General features: G+C 39.3%; 1 long non-coding RNA gene across 1 annotated transcript in view; it reads left to right on the plus strand.

Moving 5' to 3' along the window:
* Window positions 1-3,134: 3,134 nt before the first annotated feature.
* The window catches only part of LOC104943503 (uncharacterized), a 51,552-nt gene continuing 38,993 nt past the window's right edge, over window positions 3,135-15,693 (plus strand). Inside the window, exon 1 of the long non-coding RNA XR_798114.1 lies at window positions 3,135-3,228. This is a non-coding gene — a long non-coding RNA (uncharacterized lncRNA). The remainder of the gene's footprint in view (window positions 3,229-15,693) is intronic.

The following is a 15,693-nucleotide window of genomic DNA, read 5'->3' on the forward strand; positions in this document are numbered from 1 at the left end:
GACTCTAGTTTCTGCCTCTCTCCCCTCCACCACCTCACCCACTGCCCCCCCACTTACGTTGAGGAGGAGAGGGACATCGGCTATCAGCAGGCAGTTAAGGAATGGCGAGAGGAGGTGGAGGAATGGGTGAGGAGTGAGGAGGTGTTTTGGCTCAGCAGCGTGTAGGTCTCGAGGAGGGAGAGAGGCTGAAATTATTCTACGGTCACAGTCTTCTCCCCCTCCTCTCTCTCCGTCTCCCAGCGAGGACCTCGGGTGTATAATCCTTGGCTCGTATATCTGCCGGTCCCCGAGACAAAGGTTATATCTCTCATCCTTCAGGACCACCGGGCCGCTGACCGCAAGAACACCAAACCTGCTCCATTATCACCACATCATCAGCCCCTGTGGAGGGGAAATTAATCACACCAATGACCTTAGAGTTTTTTTTTTAAAGACTTACCACGTATATTTATTCAATCTGGAGGACGAATGATAATGTATTAAGGACAAGCCTTTAGTGTCCTGAGTGCTCAGTTGATTAATGGCTTTGCCCTGTTCCTCACCCCGGTATAGCGATACATATTACTATATCAGAGCTCCAAAGAATTAATACACCGGATCCTCCTAGACGGATAAATATAATAAAGAGTGACCAAAAATCACCTCTCTCCCTCCCTCAGACCACACCTGTCTGACCAAAACCTCTCTCCTCCCCATCTCCCTCCACCTCTTTCCCGCCATCCCTAACTGCCTCTGATGCCGATTCTCTCCTTTCCTCAACTATTTGGCAGTTAGTGTGAATAAGCAGAAACTAGATCAGTCCTGCTGTTGGCTTGCTCTTAAGTGCTTCACAAATCATTCCCCCATAAATATGCAATAGGGCACCTCACATCCCTCCAGACACACACCACACACACACACACACACACACACACACACACACACACACACACACACCACACACACACACACACACATCACACACCACACCACAACACAACACACAAACACACACACCACACCACACACACCACACACACACACGCACAAACACACCACAACACACACACACACACACACCACCAACACACACACACACACACCAATTTTACTCTCTTCTTAGCATTCAGATGTTAAAGAAATCATCTATAATGGTATTAATGGTGAACAGCTGGTTACCATTGTGTTGTTTAATTATTTTTCCGTATTCACTACTTATTCAATAACAAAAAAAATATCTTTTAGTTATTTTTTCATTTAAGAAAGTAAAATGCTCCTTAATCAAATTGAGCACTTGAGTCCATCATGTGGCCAGTTTAGCCACAGACGTCATTTCATCTCAGTCCCCTGCAGGTGTTATGCATTAAATAAAACATTACAAAGAGCACACGAACACATAAAACACATGACAAATGACTACACCTTTTCAGTAATAAAAGGACTCCATGTAGTTCAAAATAAAAACAGTTAGATCACAGAGAGTATTCCAACCACGTCTCATAAACCCCCTAACAATGCTTCATCTCTGTATCAGTAACGAAATGCCTAGCGTAATGCCGTTCACCTTAAGAAAGTACCTAAAGATTATCTCTTATTTCACCGCCACTGACCACACTATAGGTCCAAGCCAGATATAAGAGCACCGAGCCGCATAGATCTATTAAAATTCATTCTACCGCTCATACATTATTATTCTGACCACAAGCCAGCAAGAAAGGCCCAGAATAATATATTTAGCAGCTGCATGAGGGTTCCAGATCATAAAATTAGCTGCACAGGAAACCCTCACAACGGTGTGTGCGCCCAAATTCCTAACAGACAGGCACGTACTCATACACACAAACACACACACAACACACACACATATATTCATACTTTAATACTACACTCAAAGAAAACTTTTGTGCATTTCCGTATGTAGTAGCAAATACTCTTCTGTTTTATTTGTTACCCCCCGTAGAGAAAAAACAGCACAAGAAAAAAACAACATCTAGATTCAACTCCACATCTATGTATTTTACTTTATTAATCAACCTTTTTGTTCTTTAAAGATCCCACAGTTAATTATTCAGCAATACTCAGCTGTGTGTAGACTTATCGGTCTTATTCAACATGGAACTTCCATAACTGTTACCACCGTCGTCAAATGCATGCATTTATTATTAATCCAAAGCACACATAGAAAGCAGGGACACAACATAACATAAACCACCTACATTTAATGCCGATGTAATACCGTCAATAACCTTTAAAAAAAAAAAACTAGATTTAATATTATATATTTATTTTTTACTCCAAAAACGATCCAATGCCATGCCACAAACTGTATAGTCAGACCATCTTCACTTCTAATCCACTTGCNTTTCCTTGTGAGTGAGGTTAGTAATGCTCCATCACATGTTTTACATCTATTACAGGGTGAATCTTAAACTGAAGCTTGACTTTAAAGCAACCCAACGGAAGTTTCATTTAAGTTTAGTTCTTTCACTCGTAGCTCGGGCTGCGGGGGTGCTGGAGACGGGAGCACGTTGACACGACCTTCCTAGCCGGAGATATGGCCGCATTTTACAATACACTTCCGTTGGGTCGATTAAAAACAAAATCACAAATCAAATCGCTATATCTGAAAAATCGCAATTAGATTATTTCCCCAAATCGTGCAGCCCTAATTTGTTGTTCAAAATTGTGTCTGCTCTCACTTTCACAATCAGTTACATAAAGAAGTTATAGGATTTTTCTTGAAACATTCAAAGTAATAATTTTTTGGCAGCCTCTATTATAAAAAGGAACTTCATACAAAACATACACACATTTGTTGTCAGTTAAAAAAATTGAACAAATGTTTGATTACAATTTAAAAGTTGCACACCATGCAATGTAGTATGACATAATTCATTACTTTTACCATTTCATCAGAAAACAAGCACATTTTATGTGTTTTTGATAAAAAAAAGTCAACTGAATTAAAGGTTACACTAACAAAAGTTGACTTTAAGATTTTTGAAATGACAAAGCTTCGAGTGAATTCACCACACAATAAAACGCCAAAAGTCAAACAAAATCATTAATTTTTTAATAATTTCATAATTCCTATGACCCTTACATTTTGTTCTATTTTAACTAATATCTTATTTTGTGTATTTCCTTGCAGACGGTGCGTCACGGTTTCCCTTACCAGCCGACTGCTTTGGCTTTTGACCCCGTGCAGAAGATCCTGGCCATCGGCTCCAGGACAGGCGGCGTGCGGATGTATCCTTTAACCCTCATCTGCTCACTTCCTCCCTCCCTTCTTCCCTTCCTCCCTTCCTCCTGTCTGGGGACACACTAGACACAGTCTTGCAATTTACAAGTTGAGATGCCCATATACGAGATAGGGTTGCACCATTTTTTTCGATATTCTAATATAAAATATATTTGAACATTTGAAATTTGAAATAATATTCAAATTCAGTAAGCACAATATTTGTTAATATGTTTTAAAATATACATTTCATTAAGTATTGTGGAGTTGCAGAGATATCCCAGTCTACGAATCGTATTCTTCAGTCCCAACAAAATATCTTTGTTTGGTACATATCCTAAATAAAAAACCACGCCATGATCATTTTGGTGTATTTTTAAATAATAATGAGAATTTAGATGCATAAACGCTTATAAAAGTAATTGCAATAAGTGATTCTTTTTTTTGCCAGTCTGAGTACTAAATATAACACCAGAACTGGCCTTAAATGTAAGTAAGACAGATACTTGTGACCTACACTGGAACGAAAAGAAATTACATAATTCACAGCAAATCATTTATCAACTTTGACATTAACCTGTAATACTGCTGTCTCCAGGCAGGGGCCTTCCTTTCCTTTCCCCCCCCTCCACCTTTATCCTCCCATTCCCATCCCCCTTTCGGCCTTGTCATGTCATGTTGCTCGGCTGCCATGTCGCAGGCTCAAAGCTGTCCGTCCAACAGCCCGTCCCCCCGGGTCACCCCGTCACAGAACGTGTAAGTGCAACCCAGGTAGGAGATTACACCCTCATAACTACCCAGAGTTCCCAGTGTGCCTTTAGGGGAAGCCAGCAATTATTGATGCTGCTGCAGCCACACTGCTGCTGGTCCTGCCGTGGTAATAGATGTATAGACAGAGTGATTTCACTGCATAAAGAAACAAAGAAATAAAGGCATTGTGGCATTGTTTGAATATTTGAAAAAGAGGGAAATGATGCTCCTCAGTATGAATGCCTGACTGTGAAGCAAGGCTGCAATTTGAGCTGGATTGAAGCCCTTGAGTAACTTAGCACTTGTATTCACATTTTGCACACACCTCCATCTGCTCCCATGTGGCCTGTCACTGACTCTCTATCTCCCTTTTTTCTCTCTCGCAATTGCACGCTCTCACATCATTTTCCTGTTTCTCATTCTGCCTCGTCCTCCACCGTCTTCCGTCTAGAGCAGGGGTTCCCAAACTTTTCAGCCCGCGACCCCCAAAATAACAGTGCCAGAGACTGGCGACCCCTGTCAAAAAAGTTTGAGAAACACTGAAAGGGGGAGCCTCGTTGCGGGGAAATTATACAGATGGCTAGTCCGCCCCTGAAAATGTCTATGCAAACGTTATTATTAATAATAATTAAAAAAAATCATCAATCTTTTTTAATACATTTTTTTTATTTTTTTTATTTTCCATTTTTATTTTGGAATCATCCCGCGACCCCCACTCGGGGTCTCGCGTACCCCACTCTGGGAACCCCTGGTCTAGAGGACCTGCTTATTCCTACTTATTTATTCGATTCATCCCTCCCATGTCCTTCACTGCCTTTCTCTCTTCTTCCCCTATCTCTCCTAGTGTTTTGAACATCCACCTGCCATATTCTGTCAGGGTTTCTGATTGTTCTTTTTCCTCTATTGCTTTTCAAATGCTCTCCATGTTCCTTTCTTTGTTAGCTGTATAAGAACTGTGAACAGTGGTAGTCACTGCAGGAATTTCTCATGCTCCATTTCTACTATATGAATAGTACGATAGTAAGCCCTGCCTTTTCCTATTATATTCTGCATCAACGCTATAGCAGTCTTCCACTCAAAACCAAGGATATTTGAAACATTTCACCGGATTTTAATTTCAGCCTGTGAAAGAAAAACAATGTTTAGGCTAACACTCTTTCTCTACTGTGACTGACCCGCTACTGTAAGCCGCTGCCTTCTACTGTAGCAACACATCACTATTTGGCAGATATATATATATATATATATATATCTAGTATCTATATATATATATATATATATATATTGTTCCCGTTAAGATATCTGTATTGATTTCCGCTGGCTCAAAAGTAAATATTCAGCTGACACTATTGATCGACAGTGTGGGGCTGCGGTTATGTGGGCTCTCTGTGGTAGGTGCCTTTTTCCTGTATGCAGTGTGTTGGCATGCGTGTCTCCCTGTGTGTTTGTCCGTATAGGCAGAAGAGTGATCAATACATCTTAGCATCCAGGGAGTGTCCTAGCTTTGTCATAAAAAAAACATTTTTGTCAATAACCTAGATACTGGCTCCAGTTAAGGTATGGAGTGATTTATTTAGTCAATTAACCTACTACTGCCATTTATCAGCCACGTCTACATATAGCTTCAACTTTATTACCTTTCACCTCTCTTTCATGATGTAAATAACAAGTCAATTTCATTTCACTGCAAAATCTCAAGAGTGACGTTGCAGAGGCTCCGTGTTTTGTCTGAAGTGAGACTTTAAGACTCAAAGTACTATACAAGGCATAAGACCAGACTATTTAAAAACCCAACTCATAGGCCAAATGTATTAATGTACAACCAAGGAGTTGGGTCAGGGTTGGAGAAAATTCTCAGAAAAACGAGTGAGGGAAAGAAGCAAGTAGAGAAATAAATAGAGTTATAGGAAGGGAGAATGAGATAAAGATAGCATTAGAACACAGAGGACACGTCTAATGGTGCTGTCTGCTGTTTTCCAGGAACAAAGCAACTGGTCTTATACAGATGTACCCATCATAGGTCACAAGTATCAGCTGTCTGTTGGCTGAAAGAGAGAAAATATGTTTTTTGTTAGAGAATGAATGCAATCATCAGACCTCTTTGTTTATCTTTAATTTATCATGGCTGATACTTGTGAACAACAAACAGAAAAACAAACCTAAACAAACCGACTGACTGTTACAATAGTACTTTGTTTTGGACAGTATTGTTATAACCAGCAGTTTTTCAAAAGTGCCATATATCAAGTATGAACATATGAGCCAATCACAATAGGCTTGGTCCTGCTCCGGTGAATGGTGCATAGTGACGATATCATCAGGGTTGGCGCAGTGGGTTGGCAATGAGGCTCTCTGCAGTGGGCTCCTGGGACACTGCTCCCCCTGCCTGGGACGAGATCACCAAAATATGCTGAGATTTGGTTTATTCAGACGGTCGGACCAAATGGAAGTGACAAACAGCATGTCAAGTGTGTGTGTGTGTGTGTATAATATGTTTCTTTCTGTGCCTAAATCCCTGTGTCTGCTTGCTAAGTGTGCGTTCATGTGTGCCGCCTACCTGTGTCTACATCCAGTGTGTGCACATGTGTGTCTGTCTCTCACAGTGTTGGTTGTTGTGTCTGCGTAGTGAAAGTGGATGTAGTTTCTTCTTTTTTTGTTTATTCTTTATTTATTTGGGGTCACATTATAATACAAGTACAGTTTTTCCAATCATATATTTTTAGAGACCCGAAAGTTACAAATGAAACTTTAGTCAAAATAAAATAAAAACGAAAAAGTACACAGGGGTTGTTTGAAATACCAAATGTCTACACATATACATATGCATACATATCAACATACACATTCAATACACATACATGTGACCATACATACAGTACACATCTATACATATACATTCAATCGGTGTATAGAAACACAGTCAAACAAGGGATGGTCGTCTTTTGGATATGTAAATTCTCCATTTTTTCCATATTTCTTCAAAAGTATTTCCTGAAGCCTCATTGAGAAGGTGATTCTTTCCATAAAATAGATTTCATGGATTTTGTCGTACCAGTTGTCAAGAGAAGGGATGTCCGCTTTGAGCCATTTTCTAGTTATTGCTTTTTTTGCTGCAACAGTAAGAATTCCAAATAATTGTTTTGTTTTGGAGTTTGTGGGGATTGAATGTACGAGCCCAAATAGAAATCCGTCCCAGTTTAAAGGTATTTTTTCCTGTAGTATTATTTCAATTTCGATATGGATCTTTTGCCAAAAAGTTACTATTAAAGGGCAAGCCCAAAACAAATGGTAGTGATGTGCTAACTGAGAACCACATTTCCTCCAGCAGCTGGGGGGCCCTAGATGATGTGATGACTGAGCAGGGCTGAAAAAGTACCTGCTGCAGGTACTTTTTCAGCCCTGCTCAGTCATCACATCATCTAGGGCCCCCCAGCTGCTGGAGGAAATGTGGTTCTCAGTTAGCACATCACTACCATTTGTNCTTCGCTTGTATATCACCGGTCCATGCCTCAACAGCTCTATGTCAAATCTGAGATCTCACCATAGGCTGTTTCCATGGAAACTCATCCCTCACCATAAAACACAAAGTTGTCGTAACTCATATGAAAATGGTCAAAACACCACCAGACTTCAGATGACAGTTAATGGTCCAGCCCTCAACATGTCTATGTGCCATTAGTGAGTTTTCCTCAAAAGCAGTTGCCATGGCACCTTGCCGTAAAACGCGATGTCGCTATAACTCCTATGAAAATGGTCAAAAAGTGCTCAAACTTCACATGTGTGCTAACAGTCCAGCCGTGAAGACATCAATTTGACAGCTTTAAGATTTATTCAAATGCCGTTGCCTTGGCAACACAATGCTCGCTATGAAACAGTTTTCTCATAACTTCCGTGAAAATGCTCCAAACGGCCCAAAACTTCACAGGTTTGGTAACGATGCAGCCATCAACACATCAAAGCCTTATATGGGGTGTCATCAAATGCCGTTGCCATGGCGACAGATCATTCGCCATCAAGTTAGTTCAAAAGTTTGCGGTTCAAATATTCTGCTGCTTATCCAAGCCTTTTTACTTTCTTTAATTCTCTTATCACACATTCAAGCCTCCAATGTTCATGTATAATTTCAATCTAAATTCTTCACTTTCTTCTTACACATTACATTTCAGCATAGCAGTTCATCGTCAGCTTTTCAGCATAAAGCATTCCCACTAGCAATTTCTTCAGGAATTGCATTCTCTAGTTTCTTTTGGTACCGGTGATATTCACGTTCGGGTGATGCCTTTTCAAATGAGTGTGCAAGTTTGATGTATTGCCAGCCGCGTAACCAATTTTAGTTGAACAATGCCGACAAACAGCTTTGGTTCGGTCCACCTGTCTTTGTCCGTCATCCTTGTACGTGACTGCGAAACCAAAATGTTCCCAAACCGGAGACTTCAATGATGCTGGAGGATTTTCGAGCTCAACTTTATCTGCGTTCGCTATTTCGCCAGTTGCTCAAATTACTGACTAAATTTGAACGCATCCCTCTGACCAGCTCTCATAGTATGCCTCTCGTCCAATGAAATGACTTGCTCGCTCTATGACGCGTTGAACCCAATGTGAGCAAAACTCTGAATGCTGCGACGCAGCACCTGAGATTACTTCCAAAAAGTTGTTCACGTTCTCAATTTTTTACGTTTAACGTTATATTCGTTCGGTACACTTCGGTACACTTCGGTACACACGTGTACCGAACCGAAGGGCCCGTACCGAAATTATTCGTGTACCGTTACACCCCTGATTATTAGATCTCAGTGCTGCGTTTGACACTGTTGACCACAACATATTACTAGACCGACTGGAAAACTAGGTGGGACTTTCGGCAACAGTTCTAAATTGGTTTGAATCATACTTAAAGGACAGAAACAACTTTGTTTCTATATGTAAATACACATCTGAGTTGACAAATATGACATGTGGGGTTCGTCAAGGCTCCATCTTGGGGCCTCTTCTCTTTAACATCTACATGCTACCACTGGCTCAGATAATGAAAAACAACAAAATAAGTTACCATAGCTATGCGGATGACACACACATTTAAATAACCATTTCACCAGAAGACTATGCTCCAATTCAAACACTGAGTAAGTGCATTGAACAAATCAATGATTGGGTGTGTCAGAACTTTCTCCAATTAAACAAAGATAAAACTGAGGCAATGGTTTTTGGAGCCAAGGCAGAACTTATGAAAGTTAGCGCTGAGCTTCAGCCTGCAATGTTCTAAACAACAGATTAAGCCAGAAATCTAGGTGTAGTCATGGACTCTGACCTGAGTTTCAACAGTCACATTAAAACAGTTACTAAGTCAGCCTACTATCACCTAAAGAACAGGATTAAAAGACTAATGTCACAGCAGGATTTGGAAAAACTTGTCCATGCTTTTATCTTCAGTAGACTGGACTACTGTAATGGTGTCTTCAGAGGTCTCACTAAATATTATATTAGAAAGCTGCAGCTAATTCAGAACGTTGCTGCTCGAGTCATCACTGACACTAAGAAGGTGGATCACATCACTCCTGTTCTGAAGTCTTGACACTGTCTTCCTGTGTGTCAAATAATTTATCTCAAAATACTGCTACTGGTTTATAAAGCACTGGATGGTTTAGGCCCAAAATACATTTCTGACTTCCTTTTAAATTATGAACCATCCAGAACTCTCAGGTCTTCAGGGACTGGTCAGCTTTCTGTCCCCAGAGTCAGAACTGAACATGGTAAAGCAGCGTTCAGTTATCATGGAACAAACTACCAGAAACCTGCAGGTCTGCTGCAAATCTTACTACTTTTGAATCGAGGCTGAAGACTTTTCTTTTTCCTGCTGCTTTTAATTGATATATTCATATCTAAACTGCACTGTCACTTTTATTCATGTATTTTTTCTTATAATGTTTATTTTATTATCTTTGCTTTTTAATGACTGTTTTGAAATGCCATTGTCTTAATGTCTTTCATTTTTGTAAAGCACTTTGAATTGCCTTGTGTTGAAAAGTGCTATATAAATTAACTTGCCTTGCCTTACTGTATGTTACTGTTATTTTTGATAAAATGATGTAAAATTACAGCAATCAATCATGATTATTGTTATTGTTGTGTCCTTGGGCAAGACACTTCACCCGAATTTGCTCCTGTGGGTAATGTCCACAGTAATGAATCTTACATGTCTAATATGTGTAATGTGTAATTGTAAAGCGCTTTGAGCAACTGCAAAAGCACTCTAATAAAAAATGTGATGCATTATTATTATTATTATTATTATCAACCCACTGTTGCCACAACAATAATATGGCTCAGTGTTCAGAGGCAGTTCTGATTGCAGTCTTTCAGTGCAACTTTCCGCACACTGTCCCATGTTGGCTGGGCAGATTTTCCTGAACTATTTTGATCAAGTCACTCACCATAAAAACTCCCAAAACACCAGATACCCTCCCTCTCTTGCTTGCTTCCTCTTTTTTACAGATAGAATTGTATGGTCAATGGAACACAAAGCCAAAGCCCTTGAATTGATTCAATGGAAGTTGCATTTTGTCATACTTTGTGGTGTTATCAAAAACCTTATTGTTATTTGAAAAGAAAATATTTAATATTGATATAAATGGCCTATGATTTAATACAAACAAAATAAGTTTATAGATGCATGAAATGTACAGGATATACAGTTAAGTATTACAGGATGTATACTAAATTCAGTTGAGGAAATGGGTTACACATAACACTTTCAGACTAAGTTAATCGCTGAAAAATCCCAGACCTCTGTTATATTTGTATCTGGATATGCATGTGATCTCACCAAAAGTGGAAGTTTCCACAGCCGCAGGCAAACATGCAACATCTGCTGTGAGTATTCACTCGGAAATAAAACCGGGAAACACTCGTTAAAGAGGTGGTGTGCATGCTAAAGATAGGAGAAACCACATGAAGCTTTTTTTTTTTTAAAGTGTTAACTCTATGATTAAAAGGAAAAAAATACTTTGCCATACATCTTTCTTTTTTCAAAACACAGTGCGATGCTCATATTACTTTTCCTCTAATCCAGGAGGATACTACTGGATGGAGCCATTAATTCTCGTGCACACTACAAGGGTAAAGTAAGGATAAAGTGCATGTGCGGTTAAGAGCAGCTTAATATTGCTGCTTCATCCTTTTTCTAGCAGAGCAGCATTTCTGCTTGCTCACCTTTTGCGCTATAGTAAAACCTGCCATTACTCTAGTTTTCAAATAGAGGGCTGCAAATCCTATTACGTGTAATTCAATCAAGACCGAGTGAAGTCAGGACTTATGTCTCGTTGTGATTATATGTGCTCATATCTATGCCAATGAGTCTGTGAGCTCATGTTGTGAGTTTGTGGTGATATAAGGAATGTAAGTAGAGCATGCCGGGTTCAAATACACCCAACACATGGTCTTGTTAGTATCTGAATGTAGCCCTGGCCTCTTTCTGACTATCATGTATGAAGGCCTGCTCACACAGTCAGCAAAGCCAATGACACAGTGTGACAACGTTGAATGCTTAATTGATGACTATCTAATGCTATTGTTTTTTCAAACTGGCACTGCGACGCTGTTCTGTCACAAACACCGCAAGACTGTGTGATTAATAATGGACTGTAACAGTAGTTGTGTGTTTACACGGAGTGACCGCCTCCCATCGTCCGCTCACGCTCAATCGGCGACCAAATTAGGTTTACTAATTGTTTGCTGCTGTTGGTTGAACATGCGGCTGCTGATGAGAGTTTCTTTCTGAAAAGTAAGGCTGCAGAAGACTTCCTACCTAGCAACAAGCAGGAGACTGCTTTCGAAGTTGGATAACTTATCACGATACTCAGCAGTGTCAGCACATTCCTGGGCGAGGCAAAAGCCTTGAGCTGATAGAGGAGGACGTATCAGCTTTAATCAAGTCTATTGATATGCCTAGACATTATGAATCAGTATCAAAGATATTCACCAAACAACATGCTTCAGTATTATTTACGTACACTTTGTAGCCAGTTTTTATACTAGGTAAAAATTATAATAGTTTAATATACCAGCCCGGGCACTTACCATGTCTCAAAATAAATATTGTTTGGCCCATTTAGAAGTTGGGGACAGATTAATTAGATTCTATGGTATTGTTAGGTGTTTTTTAGTATGTAAATGTTTCTGTAAACAACATAAACTCTCTCAAATTCCAGATGTGTTAGTGATGAACAATGTATTGTAAATAATTTCTGTTGAGTGTTGTACTGTAGCTACTTTTATAAAACGTTTGGATATGTTATTGGATATGTTATTGGGGTGTTCCATTTAATATATCTACGTAAGTGAGTACAATTAATTTTAATTGAATTTGGCAATGGTTTACCGCATTGCTTTTCACGTGATATGTTGATCAATGAAACCTGTCATATGATTTTATAAACAAGCCATTTTTATCAATAAGAACCCTCTTTCTGTCCACTTCCATTCTTTTCCGTTTCTCTCTACCATCTGTAACCTCATTCGTGTTCTCTTCTCTCTGATCAGATTGACTGTTATGAGAACTGACTGTCTATCAGACTCTGGGCAATTCCATTACTTGACCCCCTTATTGAAACTACATCCAGTCATCCACCAATGTCCACTACATCCATACCAAGTTCTTGAAAAGTTTGGTTTTCACAAGATCTTTATTAATACTGTTCAAGCACTGTACGACAACCCTTATGCAAGAATAAAAATAAATGGAGCCATATCAAATTCTTTCTACCTTGAGAGAGGGACACGACAGGGATGTCCAATTAGCCCTCTGTTATTCGCAATTTATATCGAAGCTCTGAGTTTGGGGGTTACTCAAAATAACAATATTACCGGTGTAGAAGTATATGGTCAGGAACATAAATTATCATATTTGTGATGATATATTAATATACCTGTCAAACCCAGATGAATCATTCTTGAGTTTACTGACTTTTTTGGATACTTATAGTTCTGTCTCAGGGTACAAACTCAATATAACAAAAACCCAAATACTGAGCTTTAATTACAAGCCAAGCCAACATATAAACTCACTCATTGATCTTAATTGGGATCTGAACCACTTAAAATATCTGGGAGTAAGCATCTCTAAAGATTCAGAGGAATTGTATACACTACATTTCAACCCTCTAAGTCAGAAAATAAAAGAAGACATAAATAGATGGAACTTGATCCCAGTGCTGAGCTTTGAATCTCGAATAGAATCAGTGAAAATGAACATCCTACGACTCTTATACCTTTTCCAGAATCTACCAATTGAAATCACAGACAAGCAGTTTAACGAATGGGATAAAACCATATCAAGGTACATCTGGCAAGGGAAGAAACCAAGGATTAGATTCTGTACTCTTCAACTAGCAAAAAACAAGGGAGGAGTAGCGCTCCCCTGCTTGAAGGACTACTATATATCAGCCCAATTAAGAAGCTTGTTCTGCTGGTGCAAGCCAGACTACAGAGCTAGATGGAAAGAAATTGAGAATAATGTATCAGGAGGAGTACCAATCGAGGCAAGGTTAGGGGATAAAAGACATGTTAAAAACTTACTGGAAAAAGATAACCGCTGGATCAACCTCTCCTTAAAATTATGGTTAAGGGTCCTTACCAGGAGTGACTTGCTGGAGGAAATGAAGATATTAAGATGGTGCTCACATGATCTTGATTTCACCCCGAGCAAGCTAGATACAAAATGTAAAGATTGGGCCAAACATGGCCTTACTTCATATTGCACATTTTTCAGCAAAGGAACCATGTTTGATTTTCAAACACTAAAAAAACGATATGGATTGAATAACGGTGATTTTTTTAGATTTCTACAGGTACGCCATTACTTAAATAGTTCCCTGTCAGACAGCCAGAAGGCCCTTGAAAACCCTTTATTAATAGTTTTCACCAGTGCATACACATCAGACACAGGGATGAAAGTAATCTCCAAACGTTACCAAGCTCTTCAAGATATTAAAAAGGAAAATACTTTCTATATAAAACACAAATGGGAAAACGAAAAAAAAAAACCCATCCCTGACAGAGTCTGGACAAATTACTGTACTTTTCAATGGAAGATCTCGAGCTCAGGCAACGACAGAATGTTTAGTTGGAAGATGCTGAGCAGGTACTTTTTCAGCCCTGCTCAGTCATCACATCATCTAGGGCCCCCCAGCTGCTGGAGGAAATGTGGTTCTCAGCTAGCACATCACTACCATTTGTTTTGGACTTGCCCTTTAATAGTAACTTTTTGGCAAAAGATCCATATTGAAATAGTACTGCAGGAAAAAATGCCTGGGACGAATTTCTATTTGGGCTCACATTTGAAGAAATATGGAAAAAGTGGAGAATTTACATATCCCAAAGACGACCATCCCTTGTTTGTCTGTTTCTATACACCGATTGAATGTATATGTACTGTATAGATGTGTATTTATGGTCACATGTATGTGTGTATGTGTATTGTATGTATATATATATATGTACATGTGTAGACATTTGCTATTTCAAACAACCCGTGTGTACTTTTTTGTTTTTATTTTAGTTTGACTAATTTTGTTTGCCATTTCATTTGTCACTTTCGGGTCTCTAAAAATATATTATTTGAAAAACTGTACTTGTATTATAATGTGACCCCAAATAAATAAAGAATTTAGTATTTTTTTAAAGGCAGGCAGGAAAAGGGATTCAAATCAATAACTATTTCCATTGTGGAGGGCCCACAGACCCCCTGTTTTGTGTCCCACCCTGCACGGATCGCCATCATCGGACCACCTTCATCCCGCCCTGGCAGCACCCTCCTTAAGCAGTAAACCTAGGGGAAACACTGCTTTGCTTTATACGAGTTAATGCGCCCCGGTTTATGTTGCATTCTAAAGAAATTACTAAAAATGAAAAAACGTTATCATGTTGTACTGTGCCTTAAAGCTTAAAACAAAATTAAATGTGATTGCATCCTCACAGGACTGAGACTGCCAAGGCACACNTATGGTGAGATCTCAGATTTGACATAGAGCTGTTGAGGCATGGACCGGTGATATACAAGCGAAGTTGGGGGGGAGGCGTTCGGACACGTGAAGCATCTCAAGGACCTTGAGCATCTGAAGTGTGCTTTTTGTGTACTTTCGGGTCAATGATGTGGCCTTTTTGGTAGATTAACTAATCTACGAAAGTCTGGTGGTGTGNTTTGAAAAGGCATCACCCGAACGTGAATATCACCGGTACCAAAAGAAAAAAGACTGAAGTGCAAACCCAACTCCTGACCTGCTAGCATTTAAGCCTCCACCACTCGCAAAAAGTTCAGACCCAGCCAAAGCTATTACAAACGTCAAATATCCTTATGTTGCCATGTTAGCAAAGCGCTACCTGGCTGTATCTGCTACCTCTGTCCCTAGCGAGAGGGTGTTCTCCACAGCAGGAGACATTGTTAGTGCCAGCAAATATGCCCTTTCGGCAAGCAATGTGGACAAGTTAATTTTTCTTTAAAAAAACATGAAAATACAATGACAAGCAAGTCATAATGTCAAACTGGCTGCTTAGGTACTAGTACAGTACAGTTCAAATACATATTATTTCAGTTCATCGAAATGCTGCACCTTAATGTTTATTTCATTATATTTTGTGTTTATTTGAGTGAATATTCACAGTTTAATAATAATTAAAAACCCAAAACTAATAGTTTATGTTTTGTGGGTACTAGTACAGTAAAGTTC

The sequence above is a fragment of the Notothenia coriiceps genome, unplaced genomic scaffold (genome assembly GCF_000735185.1).
Source record: "Notothenia coriiceps isolate Sejong01 unplaced genomic scaffold, NC01 NC01_scaffold00006121, whole genome shotgun sequence".
In the NCBI taxonomy this organism is placed as follows: domain Eukaryota; kingdom Metazoa; phylum Chordata; class Actinopteri; order Perciformes; family Nototheniidae; genus Notothenia; species Notothenia coriiceps.